This window comes from Tamandua tetradactyla, chromosome 4 (assembly GCF_023851605.1).
Source record: "Tamandua tetradactyla isolate mTamTet1 chromosome 4, mTamTet1.pri, whole genome shotgun sequence".
Classification (NCBI taxonomy): Eukaryota; Metazoa; Chordata; class Mammalia; order Pilosa; family Myrmecophagidae; genus Tamandua; species Tamandua tetradactyla.
The window spans coordinates 82,084,166-82,104,977 of NC_135330.1; the positions used below are offsets into that span (position 1 = coordinate 82,084,166).

Sequence of the window (20,812 nt, forward strand, 5' to 3'; positions counted from 1 at the left end):
TGACAAGACAAATGAAGAAACAAGAAATAAGGATCCATTCAAAGGAAGAGGATAAAGTACAGAAAGCTTTAAAGAAGAAGCCCAGACTCTGGACATACTGGAAAAATACCTTTAAAAAAAATGACATTAAGTATGCTCAGAGAAATTTTTAAAAATGCAGAGAAAAAATTAAAGAATATCAGGAAAGCAATGAATGAAGAATATGAGAATCTCAGTAGATAAAAATTGTTAAAGGAACCAAATAGAACAATTGAAGTTGAAGACCACATAACTGAAGTGCAAAATGTTCAACAGTAGATTGGAGCTGGCAGAAGAATCAGTAAACTTGAAGACAAGACAACTGAAGTGAGTCAGGCTGAAGAACAGAAAAAAAAAACAATTATAAAAAGCAAAAATAGACCAAGAGACCTCTAGGATGCCATCAAACATACCAATGCATGCATTGTAGGGATCCCAGAAAGAAAAGAAAGAAAGAAAGGGACAGAAGGAATATTCAAAGAAATAATGATTTAAAAAACTATCCAAACTTAGCAAAAGATGTGAACATGCAACACTAAGAAGCCCAGAGAACATGAAACAGGATGACCATGAAGAAAAATTTGTCCTCTGATATACTGGTGAAGCTGTCAAATGCGAAGGACAAGGAGAAAGTTTTGAAAGCTGCAAGAAGAAAACAATGTATTATGTACAAGGGAATTCCAATTGGATTAAGTGCCCATTTCTCATCAGAAACCACAAAGCAAGAAGGTAATGGGTTGAAATACTTAAAGTGCTGAAAGGAAACAATTGTCAACCAAGAATTTTAAACCCAGTGAAGCTTTCTTTCAAAAATGAGGGAGAGTATAAGACATTCCCAGATAAACAAAAGCTGAAGTAGTACATTACAATTAGACATACCCTACAAACAATACTAAAGGGAGTTCTGCAGACTGAAAGGAAAGGACACTAGACAGTGGTTAAAAGTGGCATAAAGGCGGGCCGCGGTGGCTCAGCGGGCAAAGTGCTTGCCTGCTATGCCGGAGGACCTCGGTTCGATTCCCGGCCCCAGCCCATGTAACAAAAAAACGGAGAAACAAAATACAATAAAACAAGAAAATGTTTAAAAGATGTTTCCCTTTCTTCCTCCTTTCCTTCCTTCTATCCTTCCTTCCTTCTCTCTGTCTTTCCTTTAAAAAAAAAAAAAAAAAAAAAGTGGCATAAAGAATTAAAGAACCTCCAGGAAAGGTAACCATTTGGGTAATTATAAATGCCAGTAGTATTGTATTGCATTTTTTGGCATATAATTCCACTTCTTAGTTCTTAGATGGTAAAATGCAAATATTTTTAAAATAGTGATAAATCTACAGTTTGGGATATAAAATGTACAAAGATACAGCTTGTAATAAGGAAAAGTGTGGTGGAATGGAAGGGTATAGTAACAGTGTACATTTATGCTATTGAAGTCAAGTTGGTACTGTTATATGGTTAGGATACCAAATTTAACCCCATAGTAGTCACAAGAAAATACATTTAAACCTATTTTCAGATAGAAACGAGAAAGGACTCAATATGGTACAATTAAAAAAATCAAATAAATATGAAAGTAAGCATTAATGGAAGAATGGAGGGACAAAAAGGTATATGTCTTACAAAGACTAGACAACAAGATGGCAAAAAAAAGTCCTTCATTATCGGTAGTGACTTTAACTGTAAATGGTTTAAACTCTTCAGTCAAAAAGCAAAGATTGGATAAAAAAAAGCATGACCTAACTACATGCAGTCCTGAATTTTTATGTCTTTAAATTCAAAGATGTATTAAGGTGAAAGTAAAAGCATGGAAAAAAATATATACCATTCAGAGTAGTAACCAAAAGAGAGCTGGTGCAACGATATTACTATCAGCTAAAATAAACTTTGTCCCTTTTGCTGCAAGGGACAAAAGTGGTCATTATATACAGATAAAGGGGCTAATTCAACAAGAAGGCATAACAGTTATAAATATATATGCACCTATGAGCAGAGCCCCAAAATATATAAAACAAATACCGACAGATTTGAAGGGAGAAATTGAAGATTCTATATCAATAGTAGGAGACTTTAATAGATCATGTTCAATAATGGGCAGAACATTTAAACAGAATATCAATAAGGAAATATAGGGCTTGAATGATACTAAAAAACCATCTAGACCTAACAGACGTATATAGAACAGTTCACCCAACAACAAGAAGATATACATTCCTCTCCAGTGAACATGGATCATTCTCCAGGACAGACTATATATTGGGTCACAAAACAAGTGTCAGTAAGTTAAAAAAATATTGAAAGTATACTATATATTTTCTCCAACCACAATGGAATGAAACTAGAAATCAATAATAGAGGGAGAACTGCAAAATTCACAGATGAGTGGAAATTGAACAACATACCCTTAAAAACAGCAAATCAGTTAAAGAGGAACCCACAAATGAAATTAAGAAATATCTTGAGGCGAAGGAAAATACAGCATACCAAAGCTTACGGAATATAACAAAGGCTGTGCTGAGAAGGAAATTTATAACTCTAAATGCTTACATTAACAAAGATGAATCTGGAAGAACTAGAAAAAGAGCAAACTAAATCCCTAAATGAGCAGAAGGAAGAAAATGACAAAGATTAGAGTGGAGATAAATTAGGAAGACATAAAAATAGTTATTAAACCAAAAGTTGTTTTTTTTTTAAAAAGATCAGTAAAATAACAAACCTTCTGGCTAGAGAGAGGACACAATTAACTAAAATCAGAAATGAAAAGGGGGGCATTATTACTGACCTCACAGTAATCAGAAAGGACTATAAGAAGATACTATGAACAACTGTACACCAACAAATTAGATAACCTAGATGAAAGAGACAAATTTCTAGGAACACACAAACTACTAACACTGACTGAAGAAGAAATGGAATTTAAAAAAATCTGCCTACAAAGAAAAACCAGGACCAGTTTTGGCTTCTCCAAGCAGTCCAAAAAGAATGAACAACATTCCTGCTCAAACTCTTCTAAAAAATAGAAGAGGACAGGAACACTCCCTAATTCATTTTATGAGGTCAACATTACCTTCAGATCGAAGCTGGATAAAGATACCATAAGAACACAAAATTCCAGACCAATATCCCTTATGAATATAGATGTGGAAATCCTCCACAAAATACTAGAAGAGAGAATCAAACAGCACGTTAAAAGAATTATTCACCATGACAAACTGGGATTTTCCCAAGTATGCAAGGGGTAGTCAACATAAGAAAATCAATTAATGTAATATACCACATTAATGTAATAATGTAATATTAATGTAATATTAATTAATGTAATATTAATGTAATATACCACATGAAGGGGGAATAAAATCTCAGTTGAAGCAGAAAAAGCCCTTAACAAAATCTAGCACCTCTTGATAAAAGCCCTTGGAAAACTAGGAATAGAAAGAGACTCTCCACACAATGAAGGGCATATAGGAAAAACCAACAACTAACATCATAGTCAAAGATGAAAGCTTTTCCCCTAAGATCAGGAAGATGGCAAGGACGCCTGCTGTCATCACTGTTGTTCAACACGATGCTGGAAGTTCAATTAGAACATTAGGCAAGAAGAAGAAGTCAAAGTCATACAAATTGAAAAGGAAGAAGAAAAACTTTTCCTATTTGCAGATGACATGATCCTGTATACAGAAAATCCTGAAAAATCCACAACAAAGACCCTAGAGTTAATAAATGAACTCAGTAAAGTGAAGGGGTACAAGACCAATACCCAAAAATCAGCAGGGTTTCTATGCACTTACTTATAATGAACAATCAGCAGAAGAAATCAAGAATAAAATTCAATTTACACTAACAGCGAAAAGAAACAAATATCTAGGAATATATCTAACCAAAGATGTAAAGGATTTGTATACAGAAAACTGTCATCCTATTTTTGCGGGGGTGAAAAATCATATACAATATAATAAAGTCTATACTAAGACCTAAAGGAATATAAACCAGTATTATAGTGATTATTTTGGGGTGATAAGATTATGGGTAATTTTTACATTAATTTTGTCTGTCTGTATTTTCCTATTTTTCTACAGTAAATTCTTACTTATTTTGCAAATCAAGAAGGTAGTATAGTTAATTAAACTCTAATAAAATGTATATGTAGCTGGATGAAAAGTTTAGAAAGATATACAGCAAAAACTGTACAGCAATTATATCTGGTTATAAGATTGTGAGTTAAATTTATTTTCTTTCCACTTGAATGCATTTCTAATTTAATGCAAGAATCTCATATTACTTCTGTAATAAGAAAAATCCATAAAAGTCCATTAAATTTTAATAAAATGTATATAATTGCATAGAAAAAAATTGGAAAAGTATAAAGTAAAACATAAATAGCCATTATTTGTCTCCAGGTGTAACCTTAAGGGAGTTGTATATTTTCTTCTTTTTGCTTTAATATTTTCCAAATTTTTAGAGTGAGTAAAGAGTATGTCTTTCATGAAAATTAATAAAATGTTATTAGAAGGAACTTTTTTCCTTCAAGTTACAGGGACAAAACTCTCTTAGAATAACTGTGTGCTTTTGGAGAGTCACTAGGAAAGTTCTAAGAAGTTGACTTAATGGACGATTAAGATCATAGCAGTAACTTCTCTCATAAGAACTGTTACTGAGGAAAAGAGGACAGTAAATTTATTTCAGTGTATTTATCTGAACCCAAGTCAAGTAAAATTTGTTTCCCAAACATCAGAACTACATTCATAATGCTAGCTTCCATCTATGAAAATCTGGCTTTTAGCTTGCTTTTAAAGCCACATTTTTATAGACTTGCTTTTAAATGACAGTGTTTTAGTTTGCAAACAGTTGGAATGTGATATACCAGAAATGGAATGGCTTTTAAAAGGGAGAATTTGTTAAGTTGCAAGTCCACAGTTCTAAGGCCATGAAAATGTGCAAATTAAAGCAAGTCTATAAAAATGTCCAAATTCAGGCACCAAGAAGAGATGACCTTCACTCAAGAGAGGCTGATGATGGTCGGGGTTTCTCTCTCAACAGGAAAGGCACATGGCAAACATGGCAGCATCTACTAGCTTTCTCTCCAGCCTTCTTGTTTCATGAAGCTCCGCGGGGACATATTCCTTCTTCATCTCCAAAGGTCTCTGACTGCATGGGCTCTCATGGTTCTCATGGCTCTCTCCCATGGCTCTGAAGCTTTTTCCAAAATGCTTCCTCTTTTATAGGATTCCAGTAAACTAATCAAAATCCACCTGGAATGGGTGGAATCCCATTTCCTTCTAATCAAAGATTAATACTGACAATTGGGTGAGTCACATCTCCATGGAGATAACGTAATCAAAGTTTCCTACCTACCATACTAAATGGGGATGAAAAGAAACAGCTGTTCCCACAAGATGGATCAGGATTAAAGCATGGCTTTTCTATCATATATAATCCTTTCAAACCGGCAGAGACAGTTGTCAAGGAAAAATACTTGGTATAGTTGCTTTAGGAACTCATAGCCTTACCGTCTGCTAAAAGTCAGCACGTAAACCAAACAGCAGGAAATGGAAGGCCATTGCTTTCAGCAAAAAGAGCTGTTGCAAGAGATGTTTTTGTGTTCTAAGCACATCTTCACAAATGGGAGCTAACTGAGAGAAAGCCAGTTTGAACTGGTAAAATCCTGAAATATAGAAGATTCTAAAAGAACCATAATTGTAATGCTATTTCATGCAGTAACTGCAATTAATTGTGAATCGTTACCAAGTAGGGCCTGAATCAATGAATAAAAAAAAAAAAAAACACCACCACCCTTATATTACATAACATTTAACAATATATAAAGCATTTTAATATTTGTTTATTTTATTGCAACTCCGTGAAGTAGTTAAGAAAGCCCCGGATATACAGAAATTTCCCAGTATCACGCATAGCAGCAATACCTCGGAATCATCATCGGTGACCAATACTCTTCACACCACAAAACTCTGTTTCAGTTCTAATTAATGGTAGATCGTTGACTGAAATCCATAGAGCATTTCTTTTCTTGAGTTGTCTAGATGCACATTGTGATGTCTGGTGTCATATTTCTTCTTCTTAATCCTTCTACAAGGCGAGTGCAGAGGTATATTGCTGTCCAGTCTGAGATGAATTACACATTCCTACTGAATGAAATCACACTCCATAAGGCTTTGGTGTAATTTGGAAGTTTTTTGTTGTGTTTTGTTTTCGCGATGTAAGAAACCTGAGAAGAAAAAGAAAGCTGAAAGTAGAGGGAAGTGGATGGGAACTTGAATTGCTGAAGCTGGGAGTGTGACAGGAGAGGAGGCTGGATGAATGGCTCTGATGGGAAGAGGATAATGAAGTTAGAGAAGCAGCTGATGGTGTGATGCCAACTCAGAATAACATAAAAGGCCCACATACCACAGACTCATTTGGCAGTAGCGTGAGAGCGAAGTGCATTAATCCAATTACTTTTCTTGGCACCTCAAATCACCTACCTTCAAGCTTTTAGCTACTTACATAACACCAGAACTAGGATTAAAAAAGAAAAAAAATGAGCCCCCAGAATAAACAAATCCCACATTAGGGTGGGAGGCCTTTATGACCACAGAAAGTGTTTCCTTACCGGCATGAATGGGCCCAGCTTTTAGATCTGCACTTAGGAAATTGCTTCCTCCTTTGCAACTTTGCTGTACCCAATGCCCACAGAGAATTTTGTTTTTCTATACATACAATGGTAGTTGTTGCTAATTGTGCAGACAAGGTCTCTGCTCTCCTCAGATTTGTTGATGTGTACAATGTGGATGGATAAAATCTCCAGTGACTGCATTTCTAAACTCTGTTGACTTATGGAAGGAAAATTGTTAGGCACTACACGAAGAGAAATTGAAGAGAAATACCCTAGAATTCCAGAATTGGAACAAAGAATGCTGACAAATGATGTGGTCCAGCTCCATCCTTCTTGCAGATGCGTAGTTAAAATACATGAAAATAATCTTGATCCATTATTTCAGAAACATGGGATTTTAGATTTAGAAAAGACCTAATAAGGAGATGGCAAACAGTTTGTGTTTCATTGGCTAATGCTGGTTTATAGAGACCGTTCATTTCAACATTACCATGCTGAAATGAATTATTTCTCTGGACTCAGGGGAACGTTGCCAAGGTGGATTGCTAATGGCTACCCTGTATTTCACTACTTTAAATTTTACACGCAAATAAAATCTCCAGGTGGTCACATAAAGTGACAGAACTGTAGTAACTCAAGTTCCATTTCTTCATCTTTGCAAACGCTGTGCCAACATTATTTATTTCTAATCTACTGTTCAGACTCAGTAATAAGTTACACCACAGGGGTTAGAGACATGAACTGCAGCTGAAGTGAACGCAAATGATTCTGAACCTACACAAATTTACTTTCAAAACATATATGTGTAGCTGAGTCGACAGTGGTCAGGTGCTGACTGTATAACTGGGAGTGCTCTGAAGTAACTTCCATACAGAGTTCAACATTTATAAAACCATAAATCATGAAAATTAGCTAATTTGAAGCATATGTATATATATGTTTTTAAAACAAAGCAGTAACTGCTGCAATTTTTAAAACAGACCAAAAGAAGAATTATTTTTCGGGGAGGAGCCTCACTGGCATTTGTTACAATTACCTTAATTCAGTGACATAATCAGACCAAATCTTAGTCAGTTTTATTAGTGCTGTGCTGTTTTCTATAGACTGCGCATCTCCTTATTGCCTACCTCTGCGCAGACAGCTCCCAGGACCGACCTTGGCAGGCTGCCGATGGCACCTGTGCCCAGTGTTTAACTATCCTTGATCCTCTATAATTCTTTTCATTTTATGGGCTCCAGTGAAATGTTTAAGGCAGTACAGTTAGTTCTTGTCAGAGTTTGGATTAACACTTCAATCATTGATTCACAGGCTGATCTAATTTACTGAATAATCTCTACATTTGCCTTAGAACTGCAGTGTTACCTCTGTCAAGTACTGAAAATCTCTCTAGCTATGGATCTTTTACTATGCTTCCTATTCTGTCCAGTTAGTCAACATGTCAATTTCTATGCCAACACACATCGGCTTAATCAACATGGCTCTAGAACAACCCTGGATATGGGTAGGGTAGGTCCATGGTTCTTGTTGTTTTATTTTTTTCCTTCAAAATTGTCTTGCATTTTCTTGACGGTGAGTTGTTCATGAAAAATGTGTAAATCAACCCATCTAGTTCCATGGAGAAACTTAATGGTATATTCAATGGCTTATTTAAATTTATATTTGGCAAATATTCTGGGTGAACTTAAAGGGCTTGTTTATTTTCCATTTGTTAATGTACATCCTAAACAAATGATCAAGTTTGAACTTGATAACTGTTCTGTCACATCCTTATGCATACACTGACTTGTGTCCTAGATCTCACAGTTACCTAAAAAATATATTAAAATCCCATGCTGTGATGTAGATTTGTTAATTTTTTCTTATGATTTTGATCATTTATATATGCATAAACTTTTAGTAGCTATATAAAAGCATATAAATATTTACATCTTTTAGGTAATTGAATCTTTTATCACTAGTTGGTTGTATCTCTCTTTATGTTTTGTGTTGTAATGTTTTTTGCCCCAAAGTTTATTTTTCCCAGTTTATTTTCTTTAGTTAATGTTTATCCTGTATATCTTTTTCCATTCTTGTTCTTTCAACCTTTCTGAAGAGAACTCAGTTTTCCAGGGCTGCTATAACAAATACCGCACCGTGATTGGCTTAAGTAACAGGAATTAATTGGCTCACAGTTTTGGAGGACAGGAGTCCAAGGTCAGGGTATTGGCAGGGCTTGTTTTCTCCCTGAGTCTGGAGCATCCCAGAAATCCTCCATTACACAGTGATCTCCTCTCTCTCTCTCTTTGTGTCTGATCCTGTGATGTTCTCTAACTTCTGGCCCTTTTTTTTAATGTGACTTTATTGAGATATATTCACACACCATGTAATCCTTCCAAAGCACACAATCAACGGCTCACAGTATTATTGTACAGTTGCGCATTCATCACCACAATCCATTTTAGAACATTTTCACTGCTCCTCCCCCCAAAATAAATAACAATGAAAAATAGCACACAAAACAGCACATACCTCTTATTCCTTCTGTTCTAGTTTGCAAGCTGCCAAAATGCAATATCCCAGAAATGGAATGGCTTTTAAAAAGGGGAATTTATTAAGTTGCAAGTTTACATGTTCTAAGGATGCGAAAATGTCCAAATTAAAGCAAGGCCATAAAAATGTTCAACCTTAGACATCCAGGAAAAGATATCTTGATTTAAGAAGGTGAATGAGGTTCAGGGTTTCTCTCTCAACTGTAAAGGCACATGGCAAACATGGAGACATCTGCTAGCTTTCTCTCCAGGCTTCTTGTCTCATGAAGCGCCCCTGAGGGTGTTTTCCTTCTTCATCTCCAAAGGATCTCCAGCTGTGAGGGCTTGAGATCTTTTCCCAAAATGGTTCCTTCTTAAAGGACTACAGTCAGCAATCCCATCTTGAATAGGTAGAGACACATCTCCATGGAACCCATCTAATTAAAAGTTACCACCTACAATTGGGTGAGTCACATCTCCATGGGAACAATCAAAAAGCTCCCTGCCCAGCAATATTGAATGAGGATTAAAGGACATGGCTTTTCTGGGGTCCAGAACAGATTGAAATTGGCACATTCCACCCTTTGGCCCCCCAAAAGACATGTTCTTTCCAAATGCAAAATACATTCATCATAATATCAGAAACCCTTAAGCCAACCTTCAGTAACAATACACACAAAATACAAAGTCAGAACTTGTACAAAATCTCATTAAAGTTAGTTAGAGGTATGGTCTGTTCTAAGGCAAAATTCTCCTCTGGCTCTGAACCTGTAAAACTCAGAACAAGTTATTTTCTGCCAACATACAAAGAGGGACTGTCATTAGATAAATACCAACATATTCATAGGGAAAAATTAGAAGAAACACTGGGGTCGCTGGCCCAAGCAGTTTCAAAATTCTGCCGGGCAAACTCCATTAGATTTCAAAGTCTGAGAGTCATTTATCTTCCAGGCTTTAGAAAGCAGCAGTCCCACCTTTTCCAAGGACCTACACAGTGATTGGCCTCTTTCCAAATGCAGCCTTGGGAGATATTGGGGAGACCACATTTTTCTCAGCTCCACACTCTCCAAGCATTGCGGTCCACACCAGGGCTCTCTGCCATCTCTGAGCACCACACAACCCCTCCACATGGTGGTGGCCAGGCTCTCCCCAACCCCCAAGGAATGTGCTCTTCCCTCTCCAAGGCCTGATGCAGCACAACTCTTCCACTGCAATGAGATGGTGACCCACCCTCTGCCTTCCAGGCAAACTCACTCTCTCCAAGTGCTTGGGTGGATTCATTCTCCTGGCCTGAGCTCCTAACTTCAGGCTTTAGATTCCATAGTTCTGCATCTGAAGTTATTTTACCTTCATTTTGTCCCTTTTCTTAGACTTTTAGCCCAGACTGACAGCAATTGCATTTATACAAATCCCACACCACTTTTGTTGGCTTTCTATGCAACAGGCTCCAATCATGGCTATAAGACAGAAAGAGTTTCCACAGATCCTTCCTGGATAACTCTGTTTCCAATCCTGGCTTTTTCTGAAATGAATGACTGGTTCCACATTTGGTTAAATCCTCATATGGGACACTATTCTCTGGGGTCTCCCTTCCTGGAGGCCCAGAATTTCCCAGAACATCAATTTCTGGTTTCTTTGTACCTAAGAGTTCACTTCTTAATTTATCTCTTTCCTATCACATTTTACTATAAGCTTCAAGGAGCGGCCAGACTGCATTTTCCACATTTAGTTTGGAAATTTCTTCTGCTAAATTTCCAAGTTCATTATTCTCAAATTCTGCTCTACATCTACAAAGAATCCTTTGTCCAGTTTAGAACAACACATTTATCATTTCTGACTAAAGCCTTATCAGAAATATCTTTAGAGTCCACATTTCTACCAACAGTCTCTTCAAAACATTCTAGGATTTATCTATCAAGCTCCTCACAACTCTTCCAGAATCACCCTTATCCATTTAAAAACCATTCCAACATGTTTGTTTGCAAACTGCAGCACCCCACTTCTCTGGTACCAAAATCTGTTCTAGTTTGCAAGCTGCCAGGATGTAATATCCCAGAAATGGAATGGTTTTTAAAAAGGAAGAATTTATTAAGTTGCAAGTTTACATGTTCTAAGGATGTGAAAATGTCCAAATCAAAGCGAGGCTATAGAAATGTACACTCTAAGGCATCCAGGAAAAGATACCTTGGTTCAAGAAAGCCAATGACATTCAGGGTTTCTATTTCAACTGGAGAGGCATGTGACGAACATGACAACATCTGCTAGCTTTCTCTCCAGGCTTCATATGTAATGAAACGCCCCTGGGACTATTTTCCTCCTTCATCTCCAAATATCTCTGGCTGTGAGGGCTTGCAAGTTTTTTCCAAAATGGTTGCCTCTTAGATGGCTACAGTAAGTAATCCCACCTTGAATAGGTGGAGACACATCTCCATGAAACCATCTAATAAAAAATTGCCACCCATAATTGGGTGGGTCACATCTCCATGGGAACAATCAAAAAGCTCCCACCCAGCAATATTGATTGAGAATTAAAGGACATGGTTTTCTAGAGCCCAGAACAGATTCAAACCAGCACACTTCCCTTTTATTTTTTTGTCCTTATTTTATTAGTCGTTGTGCTGGTTTGAATGGATTATGTACCCTAGAAAAGCCATGTTTTAATCTTGAGTCATCTGGTGGGAGTGGCCTTTTCTTTTAATCCCTATTCAGTACTGTAGTTTGAAACTTAATTAGATTATATCAAGGGAGATGTGACACACCCAACTGTGGGTATTAACCTTTGATTAGAGGGAGATGTGACTCCACAGATTCCAAGTGGGTCTTGATTAGTTTACTGTAATCCTTTAAAAAAGGAAGCATTTTAGAAAGAGCTTCAGAGCCACAACAGAGCCACAAGAACCACAAGAACCACAGAACACACACAGCCAGACACCTATGGAGATGAAAAAGTAATACACCCCTGGGGGAGCTTCATGAAACAAGAAGCCTGGAGAAAAAACCAACATATGTCACCATGTTCACCATGTGCCTCTCCAGTTGAGAGAGAAACCCTGAACTTCATCGGCCTTTCTTGAGTGAAAGTAACCCCTTGTTGGTGCCTTAATTTGGACATTTTTATAAACTTGCCTTAATTTGGACATTCTCAATGGCCTTAGACGTGTGGAGTTGCAACTTAATAAATCCCCCTTTTTAAATCCATTTTGTTTCTGATGTATTGCATTCTGACAGCTAGCAAACTAAAACAGTCATCTATCCATATACTGGATAAAGGCAGTGTCAATCATGAGGTGTTTGCAGTCACATGGTCACATGATAAAAGCTATATGGTTATACAATTATTATCAAAAATGAAGACTACTGGAATACATTTCAACAATTTCAGGTATTTCCTTCTAGCTATTTTAACACACTAGAAACTAAAAAGAAATATCTATGTAATGAGTCCGTGGTCATAATCATTTATAGATCCTAATTTCTCAGTTACACCTCCTCCCGCTCATTTGATCGTTCTCTCAATCTTCAGGGATATCTGGGCAATGATCATTTTAGCTTCGTCTTGCTGGAAAAGGATGTCAACTTTATGAGATGGGGAACTACTGATGTTCCTTGAAAGACCAGTACCTCTTGGTTTCAGGCTTATCTGTCATAGGAGGAGTCTTGAGGCCTTAAGTTTCTGAAAAAATAAACATACTAAGAAAATTTTTACAGAGCTTTAGGTAAAGATCTGGCCTCTTTGGAACAGCACCTTGGAGGGTTTCTCAGGAAGCTAGGGGTGGGATTGCCATATGATCCCACTGCTCAGTACATACCTGGAGGAACTGAGTGTGGGGACACAAAACACTGGTGTTTGTGGCCACAGTGTTCATGATGCACCATGCATAGGCGTGGCCAAAGGGTACAATGACTGAGGAATGGAAGGGGGAACTGTAGTGTATACATACAACTGACTTCTGAGCGGCTGCAAGAGGGAATGAAGTTGTGAGGTATGTACCAAGGTGAATGAACCTTAAGGACAGCATGTTGAATGAAATGTCAGAAACAGACAAATATTGTCATGTCTCACTCATGTTGACTAACTATAGTAAAAAAAAACTCAGTAAACTGAAGTTGAAAGCATGGGGTATCAGTTGGGGCCATTGTAAAGAGTCCTGAATTGTAAGCTCTTAAGCAGTCACATATATTCAGATGTTGTAACTATTATTTCTAAATTCTGAGATACTGAGCTGTTTGTATATAATGTGATCATTCCCAGAAACTTAGGGTATTTACCTGACACCTAGACTCAGAGTTAGAATTCTCAACTATGAAAGTGAGCACTACCCCATAGGAACTACTTAAAAAGTTGAAAAAGGGATCAGACTTCGAGTAGAGATATGAATGAAGCTAATCTGGACAGGACTGGAGTAGATCAGAATACAGGGTAAAGGATGATATCATCTATATTTTATTATAGACAATATTCTGTATGAGATATTCTGTATGAGACCAAAGGGAGATGTAATTATCTAATTTAACTTGCATGGTCAGTTTAGTTGAATACCATAAGTACATGAAATCTTCAATAGGGTGTCAGATCTTGTTGGTTTGTCCAAGTTAGTGTGATCCCAGATATATCCCAGAGTAAACAGGGCAGTGAATAAAGAAGTATTTGCAAAGTGCCCTTGGGGGACTGAGGAGAAAGGAAGACATATTCAGCTTCCCCATTTGAAGAATTTCTGATATTCTCCCAAGCAGTGGGGACAACCAAATCAATAGGCTGAATCCTCGATCTTGGGGTTCACTCCTATGAAACTTATTCTTGCAAAGGATAGGCTAAGCCTACTTATAATTATGCCTAAGAGCCACCCCCAGAGAACTTTCTTTGTTGTTCTAAGCCGACTTGGCAGATGAACTGACCACCCTCCCCACTACATGGTACATGACTCCCAGGGGTGTAACTCTCTCTGGCAACATGGGACAGAAATCCTGGGATGAGCTAAGACCCAGCATCATGGTATTGAGAAAGTCTTCTTGACAAAAGGGGGGAAGAGAGAAATGAGACAAAATACAGTTTCCGTAGCTGAGAGATTTCAAACAGAGTGGAGAGATTACCCTGGAGGTTATTCTAACGCATTATATAGATACCTCTTTTTAGTTTATAGTGTATTGGAGTGGCTGAAGGGAAGTACCTGAAACTGTTGAGCTGTGTTCCAGTAGCCTTGATTCTTGAAGACAATTGTATAATGATACAGCTTTTACAATGTGTGAAACCCTTGTGTCTGGTGCTTCTTTTTTCCAGGGTATAGACAGTGGAGCAAAAAAGAAAACTGGATTAAAAAATAAATAATAGGGTGGTAATCGAGCAGATTGAAATACTAGTGGTCAATGAGAGGGAGGGGTAAGGGTTATGGGATATATGAGTTTTTTTCTTTTTTCTCTTTATTTCTTTTTCTGGAATGATGCAAATGTCCTAAAAATGATTATGGTGATGAATACACAACTATGTGATGATATTGTGAGCCACTGATTGTACACCATGAATGGACTATATGTGAAGATTTGTCAGTAAAAATATTTTTGAAAAAAGATCTGGCCTTTTTTGAATTCTGTCTTGGTGGTAGTTAGATTCAGGTATCAACTTGGCCAGGTGAAGGTGCCTAGTTCTGTTGCTGTGGACATGAGCCAATGCATGTGAACCTCATCTGTTGCTGATTACATCTGCAGTCAGCTACCAGGCGTGCCTGCTGCAATGAGTGATGTTTGATTTAACTGGCTGGTGCTTAAATGAGAGAGCTCAACATAGCACGGCCCAAGCAGCTTGGCATATCTCATCTCGGCACTCACAGCTCAGCCCAGGCCTTTGGAGATGCAGAAAGAAATCACCCCAGGGAAAGTTGTTGGAACCCAGAGGCCTGGAGAGAAAGCCAGCAGAGATCACCCAGTGCCTTCCCAAGTAAGAAAGAACCTCATTTGAAAGTTAGCTGCCTTTCCTCTGAAGAACTATATGTTAACTAAAATAAATCCCCTTTTATTGAAAGCCAATCCATCTCCGATATGTTGCATTCCAGCAGCTAGTAAACTAGAACGGTCTTCTACTGACTTCTCTGTCCAATTTCCTTTGCTTATAAGGTTTTCAGCAATCTGAATGAAGCACCCTCCCCACCCCATTCAGTTTGGCCGTACCTTAACTAATAGTAGGATCTTTAAAGGCCCTGTTTACAACATTCACAGGGACACAATTAAGACTTTAACATGTCTTTTGTAGGGGGCATGATTCAATCTACAGCACCTGGCATCTCTTTCCATCTTTTGAATGTCAACCTTTCTGTATTCTAATGATTGAAATATTTTCCTTAAACAGTATATACCTGGGGGAGTTCAGTCCACATGCATCAAGTATTACTGACATTTTTTTTTTACCTTAGTGTGTGTTTTTGTATTTATTTTCTATTTTTGTTGTTTTGTTTAATATTATTTATTTTGCCTCCTTTCTTGCCTTCAGTCATTGATTGTACTGTGGTTGTAGTTTTCTCATTTCATGTCTAATCCTCTATTGGTTTGGAAGTTACATACTGTTTTTCTGTTATTTGAATAGTTATCCTGGAATTTTTAAAACACTAACTCAAATAAACCTAAACTTAATGTTTCTTTTCGCTCTTTTACACACAATAGGCTCTTCCAACTCATTAACTCCATTCACTACTTCCTCCAGACTTATATACTTTCTTGTCTATAATTTTAGGTTTAAGTTTTTTTATTTGGAAGTAGTGATAAATAATCTTTTATTTTGTGTTGTAAGCCATTTGTGATTTTGTACTTGTTTTAGAAAGATAGCTTTTCTGAGTAAATAATTTTAGATTTACATTTGTTTTCTCTTCGTATCTTGAAGATTCTGTTTCACTGGCTTCTGGTTTCCATAGTTGTTCTTATAAAGCATGAGTTTAATTGATATTCATTTGTAGGCCATCTAATTTTTCTCTCTGGCTCTTTTAAAATTTACTGTTTGCCTTGGGCAAAGAAACATCCACATGTCTCTCAGTGTGGATGTCATATTTATTTAGCTTGAGTTTTAGCATACTTCCTCAATCTCAGAATTAGGTTTCTTCCTACTAGCTCTAAAGCATCCTCAAACACTATCTCTTCGAATATAGCCTAGCCTTCATTCTGCCTCTCCTCTTTTTCTAAACCAAATAGGTGTATATTATCATCTCAATATTTATGTTCACTAGATCTTTTGTCTCTGTTCATTCTCCCTTCACCTGTGTCTAAACTGTTTATTCCAACCAACAAGCCTTAAATTTGCACGCACATACATATATACTAAGTCTATGTATATTTATATATAAAGAACTATATATATGCTTTTGTTTGGGTCGTTTTCAAATTTGTCATGTTAATTTCTGAACAGTCTCTTCTTTTTACTCATACTTTTGTGTGTGTGTATGTGTGTGTGCTGTATGGTGGGGGTCACTTTTCATTCTTTTTCCATGTGAATACCCCTTTGTTGCAGCACCATTTGTTGAATTTTGGGGGGTGTTGGGGGGAAGTGCATGGGCCAGGAATGGAACAGGGCCCCCCAAATGACAGGTGAGAATTCTACCACTGAACCACCTGTGACCCCCCCTTACTCATGCTTTTGATATCTTGTTTCATGACCTTATATATAATATATTTATAATATACAAATATATTAAATACTTTAATTCTATGTTCAATTATTTGATGTCTTTATAGCACTGATACTGTGGTTGTCATTTCTGCTGAGCTTCACTCATGGTGCCTTGTCTCTTGAGATGCTTTTAGATTTCTGTATTGCAAATTGCTTTGCAGCCGGAGTCAAAACAGTATTATTCCACAGAAAATATATGTTTGTTTTTTCCACAAGAATGAGGACATTACCAATCTGGCACCTCTTAAAGCAACTAATTTTCTCAGTTTTTTTGCATCATGCACTTAGTGTGAATGCAGGCCCAAACCCAAAAGCAAGGGACAGATTATTAAGAATTCTCAAAGGAGATTTTTATTTCTGCAACCAAGAACTAAGACCTAGTCAGACACGTTTTCTCCTCATATCCCTTTATTCTAGTTCCCTCCTTCACTGAGAATATACCCAGTAGTTTGCACCTGGGGGTGTTTTGGTCCTCTGTGGTTATGTGTGGTTTTATTGGTGGGGGGTTCTATTGGCATTTACCAGAGTCCAGGAAATCTAGATGCTCTACAATGTGCAGAAAAACACATTTCACAACAAAATTCATCACTCTATAGGATGGGAAAATTTTTCAGAATTCTGTGTTCCAAGTCTATGGTTCCCTAAACATATAAACCTCAAGTATTTTTCACAGTTTAGAAATATCTTGATTTCTCCCAGAAATAAAGCTATCATACAAATCACTATTTTAATTTTGTTCAGAACTTTGCCAAGAGTTGGTCATGATTTCTAAATACCCCCACCAATGGAGCAGCTGCTCCTGGAAGTAGAGTTACCTTATAAAACACTGTGTCAGCTTCAGTCATGCCTGTCCCCTACAGAGTCGACATGTAAGGGCAAGCACCGGACTACTTTCTTATGCCGTATAGTGTAGTCCGATTTATGATTTACATATTCAAATACACATTAACTGGTTATGATTTAATTTTTCTTTTATTTCTTATTTATACTTTAGTTAGGGAATTGGTTTCTTTTAATTATGTTAAGTTATATTTTGAATTTTAATCCAGAATAGCAAAGGAGAAACTATTAAATAGAGAAAACAATTGTTTTCCTGATAGCAGATTCCCATCCTTAGCTCTCACCTTTAAAATCAAAGCTCTAAGTTGCTAGTAGTAACAGAGTCACTGATTCATTCTCCTGTTTTGTTTTCCTTCCCTAAGGATTTTCCTTTAAACTTTGCCAGCTCAGACACATGCATTTTAATAGATTCATTTTTAGTATTTGCATTTGTAAATGGAGTTGCCGTACCTAACCTCCTTGCCTCACAATGTTTTTCCTTGGGCCAGACTGAATGAATATAAATGCACTTTATAAAATATGAAGTCCTAAATAAATGCAACTAATTGTTAGCCATAGTACCCGTGCTGGTTTGGAGCTGTTATGTTCCCCAGGAAAGGCCGTGTTCTTTTAATCCATCCCCGTGAGGGCAGACCTACTGTAGGTACTACCTTTTGATCAGTTGTTTCAATTGAGATGAGACCGCTGAACTCAAGGTGTGTCTTAATCCTTTACTGGAGTTCTTTATAAGTGGATAAAAGAGAAGAAGCCCAGAGAGTTCAGAGAGAAACACCCAGAGAAGTCTGGAGAGAATAGAGAGAAAAGCCCTGAAGATGTTAAGAGAGGACCCACAGAAGCTCTGAGAGGAGGCCACTGGAACCAGAAGCTGAAAGCAATAAGACAGGGGAGCTAAGGCTCAGCAGACACCAGCCATGTGCCTTGCTGTTGACAGAAGAACCCCAGCAGCCCGTCTTTAGAGTCCAGGTATCAGCCTGTTGACATTTAACTGGGACATTCTTATGGCCTTAGAACTGTAAATTTGTAAACTAATTAATTCCCATTGTAAAAGCCAGCCCATTTCTGGTATATTGCATTCTGGCAGCTCTAGCAAACCAAAACAGTACCCTCCTGGCTTAATTATATAAACAGGATCTCTAAGAAAAGAACTTGAAAAATGAAAACCTCTTAGGCAGAGTGACTCACCATTCCATGGACTCAGAGTTTCAAGCCTCTCCTGTGACCCTATCATCCTATAATCCTACATAAGTGAGGGGAACAACTGATCTGTGAATTGTTTTGAGAAGAAATAGATTATTTCATAGCAGCTAAAGGTCTTTGAATAGATAAAAACTCTTTGCTAGGAGTTGCTTTGAAGCAAATACGATTATTTCAGATTAGCAGAAGTTCTCCCAAAAATTCGGTCACTGCCATCAGGCTCAGAGCTGTCCACCTGGCCTTTTTCCAGACTAGGTAATTAAGGTTTGCCTCCTGCCTGGCTCCTCATTCCCTGCTGCCCACAGTGCCAATTGCGCACGGTAATCTCAGCAGAAGGATCTTGCATTGTTGAACAATTGCCACCTTCTGGACTTGGGGAGTGGAGATGTGCCTTTTGAGGCAGGATAGAATGCATCTAATCCTCATGTAATTCTGATCCATTATTATATGGAATCATAACCTGTTCTTTAAAAGTGGAAAGAACCTTTGAAGGTCAGTAAGACAAACCTGCATTTAGATCACCTGTTCAGTAATGATAATAGATATTATGGGTGATTACCTATAATCACCTTTGGATGGACTTCTATACCTTGAGAGCAGACATTGATAAATAGATGCATGAAACCGAAGAGAAAGTTACAAAATAGCATAGCAACGAAGACTGAAGCCACATCAAACACAGATGCTGGCAGGTCTGCATATGAGAGTGTACAACGTGGAGCAGGACTAATTCTGGAAGGATTTCTGGAAGAGATAGACTTTTCAGAAGAGTTTGATGGATAAGGGTTAACGGTTAGGAAGCTGGAGTCCTTAAAGGAAGGACAAAGAGTGGGAATTAGCAGCCACACAGGAATTAAAGAGCCTTTAGAATTAGAACCCCCCACATTCTGGTTTTTTTGAAGGAGGAAACTAAAAGCCAAGAGATAAAATAGTTTGCCCAAATTTTCACACTGACTTAGGGACAAAACTGGACCAAGAACTCAGGAGCTGGGCAAAATTCCTGGCATTTCTTCCAGGAGTATGGATGGGTAAGGAACTCTCATGATGTCTGGAAAGATGCTGCAAGTTAAAGAATCCCTTTAGCTTATTCTTCAAAGCTGATGCTGAGGCACCTCAAAACATCAGCTCCACTCCTGGGAAATTTGGTAACTGGCTGTGGGAACCTAACTTCACTGATTGCACATCTAACCATTGCTCAATAAAGTAAACCACCATTCTTGAAACTTCTCGGTTTCCATGCACATGAGACTTGAAAAACAGATTTAAGTAGATTTTGCTACTTTCTATCTGAGGTTTCTTAGTAGCATACATTAAATGTATGAAGCTGCATCTCCCTGGTTCAAAGTCACTCCAAGAATGAGAAAGTGGGCAAACAAATTTCTAAACTATAACTACATACATTGGGGGTGCACATCACAAATATAATGTTGAGAAAGCTGTCAGACACAAAAAGAAAAAGCTATCTGATTCCCTTTATATAAAGTTTTAAAAACAAAAGAAACTAACCTCTGTATTAGGAGACTGGATAGTGGTTATCCTTGCTGGTTTAGTGACTGAGAGGGAGCCAAGAGAATTTCTGGGGGTGGTTTGTAAGCTTCTGTATCCAAGTCTCAATTCCAGTTCCATGGGTGTGGTCACTTTGTAAGATTCCATCAAGCTGTAGTTTGGATCAGTCCCTTTTTATCACGTATGCTATACTCCAATGAAATTTGCCAAGAAAATGCTGTCCAACAAGGAAGTCATGCTAATAGTAATATGATCACTTCAAATTCCTACTTTCAGTTTTATCTCTTTAATTTTTGGTAAAAGGATCAGAGAAAACAAAAGAAGATAAAAGAATAGTACAAATGTAATGCATCAGAATTGGGCTTGAGTCGGTGTAACAAGTACACATGCTCTAAAATGGAAAACCCAAGCGAAGTCTTTAAAGTTGTAAGTTCAAGTTAATTCAAACCAACCCTTCAAATATGCATTGTACTCTATTATATTCATTGAACAGTATGGAAA

At 37.4% G+C, this 20,812-nt stretch overlaps 1 long non-coding RNA gene across 1 annotated transcript in view; it reads right to left on the reverse strand.

The window, feature by feature from the left end:
* Positions 1–20,384, reverse strand: part of LOC143679091 (uncharacterized) — a 65,695-nt gene extending 45,311 nt beyond the window's left edge. The window contains exon 1 of the long non-coding RNA XR_013173549.1: positions 20,312–20,384. This is a non-coding gene — a long non-coding RNA (uncharacterized LOC143679091). The remainder of the gene's footprint in view (positions 1–20,311) is intronic.
* Between the last annotated feature and the right edge of the window lie 428 nt (positions 20,385–20,812).